This window comes from Mastomys coucha, unplaced genomic scaffold, assembly GCF_008632895.1.
Source record: "Mastomys coucha isolate ucsf_1 unplaced genomic scaffold, UCSF_Mcou_1 pScaffold5, whole genome shotgun sequence".
Taxonomy (NCBI): Eukaryota; Metazoa; Chordata; class Mammalia; order Rodentia; family Muridae; genus Mastomys; species Mastomys coucha.
Window position 1 is genome coordinate 16,043,455 of NW_022196911.1, and position 14,528 is coordinate 16,057,982.

At 40.4% G+C, this 14,528-nt stretch overlaps 1 non-coding gene and 1 pseudogene across 1 annotated transcript; both read right to left on the bottom strand.

Moving 5' to 3' along the window:
- Positions 1-1,749: 1,749 nt before the first annotated feature.
- The window catches only part of LOC116077354, a 25,895-nt pseudogene continuing 13,116 nt past the window's right edge, over positions 1,750-14,528 (bottom strand).
- Positions 6,125-6,228, bottom strand: LOC116079345. Its single transcript, XR_004113916.1, has one exon. It is a non-coding gene; the product is annotated as a U6 spliceosomal RNA (small nuclear RNA).

Genomic DNA, 14,528 nt, shown 5'->3' on the forward strand with positions numbered 1-14,528 from the left:
AGGTGGCCGGGATGGTCCTCCGGACTTGTGCGAACACAAGAGTGTTATCGTTCCTGTCCACCTGAGGTGCCAATATGACTTGGCTTCGCGTCGAGAGACAGGGTAGAAAGAAATCCCTTAGACTCAAATGAGAAAGTGTGTTGTAAAAGAACTGGCTCAGGAAATGGTTCAGGACGACGTCCTTTCCATCCCGTGGAAGGAGATGGGGGAGGGGAGATCGAGCTATGTTCGCCGGCGTGGTTCTTGAGCTTCATAGGTACTCAGCGGCAGCTCACTCATTTTAGAACAAGAGTGCGGTTTTGTTTTGTTTTCTTCAGTTAAAACAAAACTTTAAGCCTCTGGACTCAGGTAGTTAATCCTTACCCTCCCCAGAACGCCTCCTCTCTTCTAACCTTTACCTGCAGTTTCTCCATCTAACGGTAGGGGCAGCATAGGGTAGTATAAAAAGGGCGGGACTTAGAGGGTTTGACTTCTGAACCTTGGGTTCATCGTCAAGGAAAATGTGGAAGGTTGAGGAGTCAGACCCGCCCCCTCCCCCCCAGGTTCAGAAAGTCAATGACAAAAGACCCCTCATCATATTCCCTCTCTGGATGTTTGCATTTCATTTTCTGTTATCTTCTCTAAATATCAAATTGGGGAGAAAAGCAAAGCAAAAAACAAACAAACAACAAACAAACAAACAAAAAAACCAACCCTGAGACCAGTTAGGGTGTCTGTAAGATACACCGATTTGCTATTCTATTTGCTATTGAGAATGAAAAAAAAAGGGGGGGTGCCGGTGATGGTGGGCTCAGTTCATAATCCTACAGAAACAGGAATTTTAATGTCCCCACTTGTTTTGCCTTTGACAAGCCACCTGAGCAATCAGCCCAGCTGAGCTTTAATTTAGAAACTAAAACCTAGTCTCCTGTGTTTTTCCTTCCCATTCTACCAACACAAAGACAAGCTGCTGCATAGCATAATGTTGAGAAAGAGTTCAAAGGAAATCTAGAGAGTCAGCTCGGAAGACCACCTCGGATGCAGCCCAGCTCCTCACTCCTCTGCACAGCTAGACTTCACATAACCACAGACACAGATCACCACAATCCCCTTTTCCATAATACTGGCCCAATGCAAAGAGGGATGTCAATTGTTATGCAAATCACTTTAGCTTATATTTATTTAAATCATACCTTTAACTTTTCCACAGTCTCATTTTTCAGGTCCTACTTGGAAACCTTGAGCTTTATTTCCTTCTGTGGTCAACTGTGCCTCATTTCCTTGTAGAGTCTTTGAAATTAATGCACAAAAAGGCTGAAACTTCATGAAGTGCTACTTTCCTTCTGTCCTTCCTTTTTCCTTTTTAGAACATCTGAGTTTTTAAAAAGATTTATTTATTATTATAAATAAGTAACACTGTAGCCATCTTCAGATGCACCAGAAGAGGGCATCAGATCTCATTATGGGTGGTTGTCAGCCACCATGTGAATGCTGGGATTTGAACTCAGGAACTTTGGAAGAGTAGTCAGTGCTCGTAACTGTTGAGCCCTCTCACCAGCCCCATCTGAATTTTTTAATCCTTTTTTTTACAGGTTACCTAGACCACTGTTGATTACCTACAGTTAAGAAAACTGTAGAAAGTTTGTAACTGCCACAAGCAGATGCCAGTTGGTGGCATGTGTCAATTTTCCAGATTTGTGCCTTGTCGGGTATCTGAATGCACTGCACCGAGTCTCTGCTCAAACTTGCTGGAATCACTCATGGTAGATTTTAGTTCACAGGTCGATTTTCCCCCATATTTTTTTTGTAAACTCTAAAGTATTCTTACAGAATTTTCTACGGTCCTTTGAGTATTCTTCAGCTAGGTCAGCCCAGAGTGGGTCCTCAGGCTGGGGGTCGTTCATCAGTGCTACAAGGGACTGAATTACTTGGCTAGTCTTGGTGGCTAGGTTGCAGTTTTCAGCACTAATTACTGGCAGACAGACCTGCCCCTTCTCTTCGATGTCAGGGTGGTAGATCTTTGTTTTAAATGCGATGTTGGGTGGTTTGAGTGGATACACTGCTGAAAAGTTGATTTCAATTCTGAAGGCATCATGTGGAGGGCTGTCAGGAACAATAAGCGCTTGCCAAGTCAATAAATTAGCTTTATCAACCTGGGTGTTAGGAAAGATTTCATCCCAGATTTGCTATCTCTTCACGCTCCTTCATCAATCTCCTGCTGGCTACCTTCTAGGAAGTGCTACTTATCAATTACACATCTTGTCTTCTGTTTTAACAAAATCTAAAACCATGCCTAGCTTTTACTAGCAATATACACTTTTAAAATAGAGCTAGTAAGGAGAATTTTCTTTAGTTCAAATTTATGGGGAAGAGCCATGACAACTTAATACAAGTATACATTGTTTAATGATTAAATCAAGGTAGTTTGACATTTCTATTTCCTCTAACAAGTGTCTTAACACACAGCATAAGAAGCCCTCCCCCCTTTTTAAAAATATTTGTACATATTTATGGATTAAATTATGATATTTCAGTATAGGAATGCAACATATATTGATCAAATCAGGGTAATTAATGTTTCCATTTCAGCATTACTTTGTGTTTAAGTATTCCTTCTGTTAGAAAATAAAAATTTGTTTAAATAATAAATAATGAGAAATGTGAACTTTTAAAATTCTGTTGCTATTATGTAAAAATTTTAACTTAGAAATGATTACATATATTTATCATGACAACACAATGCTTTGAAGTAAATATACATTGTAGAATGCCTGAATTTAATATATAATTAATATGCTTAGGTTTTATTTTTTTGGAGAAGATGAGAATACTTACCATCTATTCTCAGTGATTTTTAAGAGTTCCTTCAGGTTGTTATTAGCTATGGTCAATTATATTGTATAACAGTTCAATTTCAACATTCCCATTGTATCATTCGCGTAGGCTAAAATATTTGTGTCTAATTAGATCTTGGATATTCCATCAATAAAAGGATGACTTGTGTTTTTTATTCTCAAATCCTTTTTTTAATGGATATTTTGTTTATTTACATTACAAATGTTATCCCCATTCCTGGTTTCCCCTCCACAAACCTCCTATCCCATCCCCCTCCCACTGCTTCTATGAGGATGCTCCCTGACCCACCTACCTACTCCCACTACACTGCCCTAGCATTCCCCTACTCTGGGGCATCAAGCTTTCACAGAAGCAAGAGCCTCCTCTCCCATTGATAAGGCCATCTTCTGCTACATATGCAGCTGGGGCCATGTGTCCCTCCATGTGTACCCTTTGGTTGGTGGTTTAGTCTCTGGGAGCTCTGGGGCTACTGGTTGGTTGATATTGGTGCTCTTCCTATAGGGTTGCAAACCCCTTAAGCTCCTTCAGTCCTTCCCCTAACTCCTCCTTTGGGGTCCCTGTGCTCAGTCTGATGGTTGGCTGTGAGCATCCACATCTGTATTGGTTAAGCTCTGGCAGAGCCTCTCAGGACAGCTATACCAGGCTCCTGTCAGCAAGCACTTCTTGGCATCAGCAATAGTGTCTGGGTTTGGTAGCTGCATATGGGCATATGGGATGGATCCCCGGGTGGAGCAGTCTCTGGATGGCCTTTCCTTCAGTCTCTGCTTCACTCTTTGTCCCTGTATTTCCTTTAGACAGGAACAATTCTGGGTTAAAATTTTGGAGATAGGTGGGTGGCCCCATCCCTCAATCGGAGACCATGCCCATCCTCTGGATATGGTCTCTATAGGTTTTTTCTCCCCTTTGTTGGATATTTCAGCTAATGTCATCCCCATTGGGTCCTGGGAGCCTCTTGCTTTCCTGGCTTCTGGGACTTTTTGGTGGCTACCCCCAGTTCCCCATCCCATTGCTATACAATATTGCTGTTCAATTTCCTGACCCTCTGTACATCTCCCCCGTCTCCTCCAACACCTGATCCTGCCCCCCGTTTCCCTCTCCTACTCCTCTCTTCCTCCCAAGTCCCTCCCATCCTCTACCTCCTGTGATTCTTTTGTTCCCCCTTCTAAGAAGGACTGAAGCATCCACACTTTGGTCTTCCTTCTTCTAGAGCTTCATATGGTCTGTGGATTGTATCATGGATATTTCGAGCTTTTTGCCCAATATCCACTTATCAGATAGTATATACCATGTGGTTTCCTTTGTTACTGGGTTATCTTACTCAGGATGATATTTTCTAGTTCCATCTATTTACCTGCAAATTTCATGAAATCATTGTTTTTAAGAGCTGAGTAGTACTGCATTGTGTAAATGTACCACATTTTCTGTATCCATTTCTCTGTTGAGCATCTTTTGGGTATATGCCCAGCAGTAGTATAGCTGGGTCCTTAGGTAGTACTATGTTGAATTTTCTAAGGAACCACCAGACTGATTTCCAGAGTGGTTCTTCCAGCTTGTAATCCCACCAGCAATGGAGGAATGTTCCTTTTTCTCCACATCCACACCAGCATTTGCTGTCATTGAGTTTTTGATCTTAGCCATTCTGACTGGTGTGAGGTGGAATATCAGGGTTGTTTTGATTTGCATTTTCCTGATGACTAAGGATGTTGAACATTTCTTTAGGTCTTCTCAGCCATTCTATATTCTTCAGTTGAGAATTCTTTGTTTAGCTCTATATCCCATTTTTAACATTTATTATTAGATGTTTTCTTTACTTACATTGCAAATTTTATCCCGTCCAACCCCCTCTTGCCCCATCCCATCTCCCCTCTCCCTGCTCACTAATCTACCTGCTCCTGCTTTTGGTTCTCTGTCCTGGTATTCCCCAACACTGGGACATCAAGCCTTCATGAGACCAAGGGCCTTTCCTCTCATTGATGTCCCACAAGTCCATCCTCTGCTACATACTTGGCTGGAGCCATGGATCCCTCCACGTGTACTCTTTGGTTGGTGTGTACCCCATTTTTAAATAGGGTTATTTGGTTCTCTGGAGTCTAACTTCTTGAGTTCTTTGTATATATTGGATACTAGCCTTCTATTGGATGTAGGATTGGTAAAGATCTTTTCCCAACCTGTTGGTTGCCATTTTGTCCTATTGATAGTGTCCTTTGCCTTACAGAAGCTTTGCAATTTTATAGGTCCCATTTGTTGATTGTTGATCTTAGAGCATAAGCCATTTGTGCTCTGTTCAGAAAAATTTCCCCTGTGCCCATGTGTTTGAGGCTTTCTCCCACATTTTCTTCTGTTAGTTTCAGTGTATCTGGTTTTATGTGGAGGTCCTTGGCCCACTTGGACTTGAGCTTTGTACAAGGGGATAAGAACTGATCAGTTTGCATTCTTCCACATGTTAACTGCCAGTTGAACCAGCACCATTTGTTGAAAATGCTGTCTTTTTTCCACTGGATGGTTTTAGCTTCTTTGCCAAAGATCATGTGACCATAGATATGTGGGATCATTTCTGGATTTTCAATTCTATTTCATTGATCTACCTGCCTGTCTCTGTACCAATACCATGCAGTTTTTAATCAGTATTGCTCTATAGTACAGCTTGAGGTCAGGGATGGTGATTCCCCTAGAAGTTCTTTTATTGTTGAGAATAGTTTTGCTATCCTGGGCTTTTTGTTATTCCAAATGAATTTGAGAATTGCCTTTTCTAACTCTATGAAGAATTGAGTTGGAATTTTGATGGGGATTGCATTGAATCTGTAGATTGCTTTTGGTAAGATGGACATTTTTACTATATTAATCCTGCCAGTCCATGAGCATGGGAGATCTTTCCATCTTCTGAGATCTTCTATTTCTTTCTTCAGGGACTTGACATTCTTGTCATACAGATCTTTCACTTGCTTAGTTAGAGTCACACCAAGATATTTTATGTTATTTGTGACTGTTGTGAAGGGTGTCGTTTCCCTAATTTCTTTCTCAGTCTGTTTATCCTTTGAGTAGAGGAAAGCCACTGATTTGCTTGAGTTAATTTTATATCCATCCACTTTGCTGAAGTTGTTTATCAGGTTTAGGAGCTCTCTGGTGGAATTTTTGGGGTCACTTAAGTATACTATCATATCATCAGCAAATAGTGATATTTTGACTTTTTCCTTTCCAATTTGTATCCCTTTGATCTCCTTTTCTTGTCTAATTGCTCTGGCTAGAACTTCAAGTACTGTATTGAATAGATAGGGAGGGAGAAAGAGGGAAAAATATGGAACAGTTCACGAATTTGTGTCATCCTTGTGCAGGGACCATGTTAATCTTCTTGTATTATTCCAATCTTAGCATATGTGCTGCCAAAGCGAGCACCATCCTCAAATTCTTTATCTTGCTTAAAGCTACACAATCCTTACAGCCTCAACTCATGTTGACATTCCCTCCTCTTAAACCAACACAAGAAATTGAAAATAAGTGTAGGAAAGGAATGATAGTGCTAAGGAGATGGCATTTGTCTCCATGTTTGCTTTCTAAGCATGAGGACCTGAGTTGGATCCTCAGAATATAAACACACACACTCACACACACCCATACTCTCTCTCTCTCTCTCTCTCTCTCTCTCTCTCACACACACACACACACACACACACACACTCTCATACACACACACACACACACACACACACACACATACACGACACGGGATAAGAAGCCTTTTCTTCCCCAGTAAAATTCATTTATTGTTTTTCTTGTGACTGTTAAGAAATGTTTACTGATACAGTTTGGGGAATATCCATTTAAAGGTGATGAAATTTGAAATTTTAATAAGTTTAGCTAATGCATCCAGGTCTCCAGTTGTAAATGCCATAGTTTGCTTATTTTTAATGTTTTTACAATTTCCCTTCTGTAAATTGTGGCTATCTTCTCTATTATCAAGAAATACAAGGGGCCTGAGAGGTGACTCAGTAGTTAAAATTGCTCCCCACTTTCCCAGAGGACCCAAGTTCTGTTCCCAACACCATGTCAGGTGGCTCACACCTTAGCCTTCGGGGATCTGATGCCCTTTTCTGGCCTCTGTTGACATCTGTACACAGAAAAAAAACCCCATATGGACCTTTTTTTGTTTTTCTTGCATTTCTTTTCATGGGTATGTTGTGTGTGTGTGTGTGTGTGTGTGTGTGTGTGTGTGTGTGTGCACTTGCACATGTGTGTATCTATGAGTGCAGGCCAGAGGTCAAACTCAGGTGTTGCTCCTCAGATGCCATCTGTTGGGTACTAGTCTCAGGTCCTGAAGAATTGAGTCATGCAGTACCGGGCAATAGCCTCTAGTCATAAAGAATTGCTTGGTTCCAGGCTAACCTGTCTGCTTCACCTGCAGAAACAATATGTCCTGGTATGGAAAACAACCCACCCTGCTCCCAACTCAAACCACAAAAAAATAGCTCTAACTTCCTGGTAGCTACCTATGTATATAGACATATCTCCCAGCCCCTGTAAGTGTACTCAACCTGCATCCTATGGAAAACTTAGATTCCCTCACTGTTCTAATGCAGAAGTCTCAGGCTGCTGAAATCAAGACTGTCGGCTTCTCTGCCTCATTTTCCTGTACCATTGACTTTTTTTTTTTCTTGAGACAAGGTTTCTCCCTTCATGAAGAATTTAACATTTAGGCAGTATAACCTAGCTGGCCTGTGAGTTCCAGGGGTCTATATGGTCTCCCTTGGAGCTCTGAGGTTACAAGTGCACACCACCATGCCTTTTAAATGTGTGTTGTGAGGACTAATTTCAGGCTCGTACACTTACGTAGCAAGCACTTTACCTTCTAAGCATCCTCCTCATTTTTCTTGCTCTTCTTTTCTTTTCTTGCATGTTTTGTTGAAATTCTTTGAATTATTTTCTTTTGAATTATTTCTTTGAAATTCTTTGAACTATTATGCCCAACTCAGTAGTCCAGTTATTCACTCAAAATATGTTATTGCTAACAAATTATGCTGCACTAAATAGTAGCAGTTCTAATAATATGATTAGTAATGCATAAGATATTTGTAAATAATAGATAAGATGTACTTGAAGTATGATGTAATAAGTATGTTTTAGTTAAATCTTATTTAAGTTCACATTTTATCTTATAGACTTATTGTTCAAACTGAATGAAAAAGGTAGATTTTTCCTTTAAATTTAAGATGGTAAAAATTTACTTTGCTTTTTAACCTACTGAAGAAGAAGCCAAGTCACCTTTCTTGAATCACCTTTTGTAGTGGTTAAAGTATGGAATTCTGGAAAATTGTAAGTGTGAACTATAAAACTTGTAGTCACAAAGGTAAGGAACAAGTGGAAGTGGAAGTGTGTTGAGGATAGCTCTGTGGGATGGACCGTGCGATGGACTGGCTGAGCATGCATGAGGCCCTAAGCTTGATTTCCCCAGCAGAAAAATAAGATAATAAGCAAATAAGTAATAAAAATTTTATGTTTGATTAGTATTATAAGCCTGATAGTCAAAGGAAATCCTACAGTGCTAACATGTTCCTACAGAGGCACATAATGAAACATATGTGCATGCAGATTAAATAAACAAAGTCATAATTCATGAGGAATATGCAAATAAGGAGAAATCTGACAACAATTTCTTTGAATGAGAAAAAAATTTTGGGTTCTTTTACTATTAGGAAAACTTGATGTGTTGTTTAGCCATCCATCTCTCTGAAAGGTAGTAGAAGAGAGAGATTAGGAACTCTTTCTATTGTATTTGCAGACTACAGTTGGAGACTTTAATTAGACTCACACATGCAGAATACTTTTAGATCTTATGTCTTGAGAAAAACCTGTCCCAAAGGTGTCCACATGCTACACTTTTTCTATGACAAAAGAACTCCAAGAAGCTGATAAAGAATCTTTGTAGAGAAGTAAATAACGAAGAAGCTGCACATACATGTAACAATTTAGACCAGCCAGCATAACTCATAGTTTTGTTCAGAGACAAAATCTTTATCCCCACATTCAACCAAAATTCATAATGGCAAGAACATTACAGAAAAACAACAAATGGAAGATACTACAATCAGTCTTTAAAGTACCATAAAATCTGTGTGTGAAATGGAAAACTGGATATCCTTTATTGTAAGAGCCTATTGTACCCATTAAGAATTTAAATTAGGAAAGGTAATTGAGTGTATTTTAATATATAGATAAAATGTATGTAGACCAATACTATAAAAATTGCAAGTATATTTTAAGACAACTTGATAATTTATACTAGGTACATAGAAATCACTGTAGAAATGATTACAAATATACAAATATTAAGTATTCTCCTTTTTCTTCTCATATTTCATCATTATAAAGTATTTGAACCACATAGAAGCCTCAGGAAGTATTCAGTGCCAGAATCAAGTTGATAATGAACATACAGGAAATGTACATGCTAATAAGATGTTTACAGCAAACCTGTAAACCTGGCAGGATTTAGGAGTAGAGCTTGACTCAGAAGATGGCGGCTTGGGAGCAGGAAGGGATTGTCTGAGATCTGGGCTCTTGCTAGTGAGTTGTTTTGCACTTTTCAGCTGTCACAGCTGGAACTGTCCATCACTGAAGAATGTCAGGAATGTATGATTGGCGAGGACTCCTATTCGAAATTTGAAACAGAAGTTTTCTTTCCCTCAGGACCTAAAGGAGTGCACTTGACTGGGGAGGTGAGGAACCATAACTTTCCATTTCCTGGAAAGGAGTTCACATCCTTCATATTTGCACCCCATGAAAGAAGGAATCTGATACATGTCAAACCTTACTTGTTTCATTGAGCAATGCTTATTTTGTTTGGTTTTGCTTCCAGGTAGAATCTTGCTTTGTAGTGAAGATCCATCCTCCCTCCATCTTATAAAAGCCATCTTACAGTAAAGACAAACTAGGTTCATTCCTGTTTATGATGAAACCTGTTTCTAAAAGTGGCTTTGCCCCACTGATAAGTTATTTCTTTTCCAGTGAAATAAGCCAATTCAAGCCAGATTAGATTATATTAAATGTAGGTTTATTGGGAAGCTGCTCTTGGGTGAATTCACTGGCCCCAAGAAGGAAGCCAGGGGAGTCACCATGGGAAGGGAGAGAGAGGGGAGGAGGAAGAGAAAGACAGAAAGAACACAGGCTCAGAGACAGAGACAGAGGGGGAAGAGGGAAGGGGGGGGGAGGTTGAGGGGATACCAAAATGGATTACATAGGGAAGAGCCTCTGGGGGAGGAGCAGTTTAGCCCCTGGGCTGGAAAGTGCAGTGCTGAGGGCAGGATAATTCATAGCAGAATGCTGGATACTTTTCTTTTATTGGAAATAGATTTTTTTTTTCATACAATATATTCTGATTTGGTTTCCCCTTCCTCTACTCCTTTCCCATTCCTCTCTGCTTCCCCTCCCATTAGGTTCTGCACTCTTCCTGACTTTCATTAGAAAACAAACAGGCATCTAAAGGATAATAATAAGATAAAATAGAATTTAAGATAAAACAAAGTCAAACACATTGAAATAGGACAAAACAAACAAACAGAAGGAAAAGAGCCCATGGAAAGACACAAGAAACAGATAGAGTACTCAGAGACACACTCTTTGCACATTCAGGAATCTTATATAAATGTAAAACTGGGAGCCATAATATATATGCAAGAGACCTATCATACAAAAAATAGATAAATAAAAAATGAAAAAGGGAATCTATTGAAAAGAGACCCAGGCCTGACAAGAGACAAGGAACCTTCAAAGATGTTCTGGAGTTCGTTTTCTGTTGGCTATCTACAGCTGGGCATTGGGATTACCCGAGAAAGCCCCTTGAGAAAAACTAAAATTTCATTTGTGTGGTGGTTTGAATATACTTGGCCCAGGGAGTGGCACTATTAGAAGCCTTGTTGGAATAGGTATGGACTTGTTGGAGGAAGTGTGTCACTGTGAGTGTGGGCTTTGAGACTCTCCTCCTAGATGCCTGGAAGTCAGTCTTAGTCTGGTTTCCTTCAGAACAAGATTAGAACTCTCAGTCACTTCTCCAGCTTCTCTTTGATGATAATGGACTGAACCTCTGAACCTGTAAGCTATCCTCAATTAAATCCTTATAAGAGTAGCTTTGGTCATGGTGTCTGTTCACAGCAGTAAAACCCTAACTAAGACAGAAGCTGGTACCAGGGACTGGGGTATTGTTGTGATAGGGCTGACCAGGCTTTTGTTTGGAAGAATGTGGATTTTGGGACTTTGTAAAACAGTGGAATGCTTTAAATGGGGCTTACTGGAAGAAACATGGAAGTAGAAACATGGAAGACAGTGTTCTTGAGGGTATTTTGAACTATGGGGACCTAGCTCAAGAGGTTTTAGAGGAAAAGAATTTTAGCATGTGGCCTAGAGACTGGTCTTATTATATTTTGGTGAAGAATATGGCCGACTTTTGGTTTGTCTGAAAAGTCTACCTGAGGCTTTTTGATTTTGATTTTTAAAGAGGATTACAATTAAGTGATTGGTTGAATTTCAGAAGAGACTTTGAGCTTTGGACTTTTAACATTTTTGAAACTGTTATAGACTATGAGACTTTTGAAGTTGGAATAATGTAAATACATTATGCTATAGTTAGTTATGCTCCCCCCTCTCCCCAAATCATATCTTTGAACAAGCCTATGGAGGCCAGGGAGTGGAGTATGGTGGTTTAAGTATGCTTGACCCAGAGAGTGGCACTATTAAGAGGTATGGACTTTGGAGGAAATGTGTTACTGTGGGGTTGGGCTTTGAGACCCTTCTCTTAGCTGCCTGGAAGTCAATTTTCTTCTGGTTCCCTTCAGAACAAGATTTGAACTCTCAGCTTCTTCTCCAGCTGTCATGCTTCCTGCCTTGCTGATAATGGACTGAACCTCTGAAACTGTAAGCCAGCCCCAATTAAACGTTGTCCTTTATAAGAGTTGCTTTGGTCATGGTATCTTTTCACAGCAGTGGAAACACTAACTAAAATAATTTGTAAATGGTTATCAGTTGGAGTTAGTGGATGGAGGTATATGCCCATTTCTCTTTTACGCTCTAGGACCCCATCTGGTACAGACCCGAGCAAGCCCTGGGCAGGCTGCCTCAGTCTTGGTAAGTCTATGCCTCCATCTTTTTCTGTTTAGAAGGCTTTGCTTCCTTGGGGTCCTTCATCCCCTCTGGCTCTTACACTCTTCTTCTACAGTGTTCCCTGAGGCCTGGAGGTAGGAATTTGATGAAGACATTCTGTTTAGAGTTTAGTGTTCCAAAGTCTCTCACTCACTGTATATTGCCTGGTTGTAGGTCTCCATATTTGTTCCTATCTGCTATAAGAGGAAGCCTCTCTCAGAATGACTGAGCCAGGCACAGATCTGAATATAGCAGAAAGTCATTAGGAATCATTTCATTGCTACATTCCTTTTGTAGAATAGTAATATTTGTTCTCCCCCACCCCCAGGTGTCTAGGGTATCTAGTTTTAGGCTTTTGGTCACATAAGCAGTTATGATCATTGGTTCCATCTCCTGGAGTAGACAATAAATCAAATCAGATATTGATTGGTTACTCCTACAAAGTTTGTGCCACTATTGCACTGACATATCTTGTTGACAGGGCACCATTGCAAATCAAAGGGTTTGTAGTTGATTTGATATTTAGGTTTCTCCTTTGATGGTATGCAGATTACCTTCTGGTATAGGAAGATTAGCCTGTAAGGGTGAAGGCCCAAAGTTGGCCAACTCAACTTCTTCATGTTCAGTGGATTGTGCATGTCTTAATTTCAACAGCAAAGAGTAAACTATAGCTATTTATTTATTTATTCATTCATTCATTTACTGTAGAGAGAGTATCTTGTGTTTTGTATTGATGCATTACCTGTCAATTAAAAAGCCCATGGCCTATGGCTTAGTCAGGAAATAGAAGGTGGGACATCCAGGAGGCAGAAAGAATTCTGGGATGGAGTGGGAAGATTTGCCTGGATAAGATGTGAGTAGATGGTTCCATGATACCTGAGCATAGGTAACCAGCCACATGGTAGAACATAGGTTAAAAAAATGGGTTGTTTTAGTTATGATCTGGTTAGAGAAGAGCCTAGCTATATAGCCAAGGTATTTATAAAAAATATTTTGAGTCTGAGTCTTATTTCTGGGAGCATGGGACTGGAAGGAAGAACTGGACTTTAACTTCTACAATTCACTGTATATCCTGATCTCTGTTACCCATCTAGGGATCTCATCTCCCATCTCCCCCCAGTCCCACTCTTACAAATCAGTCTATCCATTACCTTCTCCCACCTTGGTACCACCTTACCCTAGGACAATCAGTCCCCATAGGCCTAAGTACATTCTCTCCCACCTGTATGCTTCTTGTACCTTCATAGGCACCACCTTCTTTACAGTGGAAACATTTTCTTCTTTTGTGATTTTGTTGAAGATATTTCCTGTGCCTTTGACCTGGGTTTCTTCTCCTTCCTCTATTCCTATTATTCTTAGATTTGGTCTTTTTATAATATTTCACATTTTCTGGATGTTTTGTGGTAGGATTTTTTTAGGTTAACATTTTCTTTGACCAAAGTATCCATTTCCTTTTATCTTGTCCTCAGTGCCTGAGATTCTCTCTTCCATCTCTTGGTTTCTGTTGGTGAGGCTTACCTCTGAAGTACTTGTTTGAGTTCTTAAATTTTTCATTTCCGAATTTCCCCCAATTTGGGTTTTCTTTATTAATTCTATTCCCACTTTCAGGCCTTGACCTGCTTTCTTTATGTCTTTTCACTGTGTGTTTGTGTCATCATAGATTTCTTTTAGGTACTTATTCATTTCCTATTTAGGGACCTCTATCATATTCATAAAGGTTATTTAAGGTCCTTGTCTTATGTTTCAGCTATGTTGAATTTCTCAGGGTTTGTGGTTGTTGGGCTCTAGTCAGGGTATACTTACTGTTCTGATTGTTATTTGTTGTGATTTTAAGCTGGTGTCTAGACATCTGGGTTTGGTACGATTGTAATTCTAGGCTCTGATATATGGCTCTGTCTTTGTCAGGTGAGTGTTTAGTTCTCTAGTTTCTGTTGCCTCTTTGATTCTTAGGAGAATGTGGTAGTTGTGAGTCTTGGTAGATGATGCTTCTGGGATCCTGCTAGGAGTGACCACTGTGGATTCCCTGTAAAATGTGTTTCAAGGTATTTGGAGCTGATTCTTTGGGATGTGGAAGGGCTAGGATGGTGGCTAAGGGGTCTACATGGGAGAATCTACATCCAGTGTTCCATCAGGATGTGCTTAGTCTCCTGGTAAAGGGGGCAGAGAGGAAGAAGAGGCCACAGCAGGCAGTTGGCTACAGATCCAGGGATGAGACTGTGGCAGGGGATTTGGAGGAGAGGAGGGAGAGGGAGAGTGAAGATCTGAAGCCGGCCTACCTGCTTAGCTGGTCTGTGTGCTTCTCTGGCAAGCTTGGCTGGCGGGTCACCAGGGAATGCCTGCTGGAGTTGTGGGCTCCGACAATGGGATGGGTGGGGAGGAAGATTGAAGAATGTCTACTTGGTCCACTGCTGATGGGACAGATAGGAAGGCAAGGCCACAGTTGGTGGTCTCCTGCAGAGCTGGAAATAAGATAGGGGGATTGGATTTGGAGGAGAGGAGGGAGAGATAAAGATCTACAGTTAACCTACTTGTGAAGTAGAATAAGGTAGAAAAGACCCATTACTTCA